The sequence below is a fragment of the Solanum dulcamara genome, chromosome 8, assembly GCF_947179165.1.
Source record: "Solanum dulcamara chromosome 8, daSolDulc1.2, whole genome shotgun sequence".
Lineage (NCBI taxonomy): Eukaryota > Viridiplantae > Streptophyta > Magnoliopsida > Solanales > Solanaceae > Solanum > Solanum dulcamara.
The window spans coordinates 23,848,840-23,850,340 of NC_077244.1; the positions used below are offsets into that span (position 1 = coordinate 23,848,840).

At 39.4% G+C, this 1,501-nt stretch overlaps 1 pseudogene; it reads left to right on the plus strand.

The window, feature by feature from the left end:
* Nucleotides 1–657: 657 nt before the first annotated feature.
* LOC129901837 (5S ribosomal RNA) lies at nt 658–775 on the plus strand (annotated as a pseudogene).
* The last annotated feature ends 726 nt before the right edge of the window (nt 776–1,501 follow it).

The following is a 1,501-nucleotide window of genomic DNA, read 5'->3' on the forward strand; positions in this document are numbered from 1 at the left end:
TATACCATATCTATAAACAGAAGGCTACATGACATTTAGGATGTTACTTTCTTTCATATCTAAGATCGTGCGATAGAGCTGAGTCATAGGAAATGAAATTTCTCATACTAACCTACGATTTTAGCAGGAGGACAACACCGATAGAAGAAAGTAACTGACAATATTGGATGTTACAAAGAACGCAGGTAAGCAAAGGTATGAAAGACCTATGTCAGGTAAGGTGTTGCAATACAATTGATATATAAAGTTGGAAAATGAAAGGAAAATTTTAGAGGAAAGTGTAGCAGGTGCAGTTCGAGTTGGACATACTAGGTAAGTCCATCTGTTTATACTATTGTTCATATTGAGCGCCCTATGAGGCTGTGATATGATATGATATGATAAGTATATATGTATCTTTATGCGTATTTCCCCTGTGAGGCATTGTTGGCATTTTCTGTGTGCAGGTGTTGAGATAGTAAGAAATACAGAGGAAACTCTGCCCAAATTTCCCTTGAAATAAAAGGAAAATAATTTAGGAAAGACTGGTAGTTCTAGATAGAATGATATATTAAGGATAAGACTAACTAAGAAGGGTAACTTGGGCGGTGCATCTTGTCCTACTGGATCAGCTGCTGGGTCATCGTCTTCTTCGATAGATATGCACCCCACGGAGGAGGGTGCAATCATACCAGCACTAACGTACCGGATCCCATTAGAACTCCGAAGTTAAGCGTACTTGGGCATGAGTAATATTGGGATGGGTGACCCCCTAGGAAGCCCTGTGTGTCTATGATATGAGATGATATGCATGTATATATACACGTTGTTCGTGCATGGCATTGTTGATATAAAGAAGTATTGTGGATACTTAACTCCACCGTGAAAGATGATAGGACCCTTTGAGATAGGGGATGTAGCTTTGCAAAATAACTAGCGCATTGTGAATTCGTTAAAGGGACAAGTGGTACCCACTGGTATAAGGCTAGGACTATGACAAAGCTTGGGACACCGAGCGTCGGAAGTTAAGTACTGCCTATTTGAGGATTGGAAACGACTATAAGCCCTAGCTAGTTGTTGATCAAAATAAATGGAAAGTGGCTTCGAATAAATTGCTACGTGACTCGAGTACCCATAATTAGACTAGATTAGCACCTTATAATTGTGTTAAGTTGTCGTACCTAGGCAACCAAAGGTATGGAAGATATAAAGGAAGGCATAGATATGGTGCAATATGATGTATGGTAAGAAAACTGGAGAGAAGATCTGATTAAAAGAGAAAGATAGCATACCTAAGGTATTACAAGTTTGATTAAGAGGAGTTGTACAATATCTTAAGTTAAAAAAAGCATCAGCAGTCTGATAGCCTATCTCAGGGAATGAAAAAACCGACTCGGAGGTGGAAAAGTAGTTAATATGTATTATAGTACAAGCTGACCTCGCATTCTAAGGAACTGTGAGCTCATACGGGATATGGTAGATGGGCTGATAGAATCAACCCATTCCCCTCCAATTAGGAGGG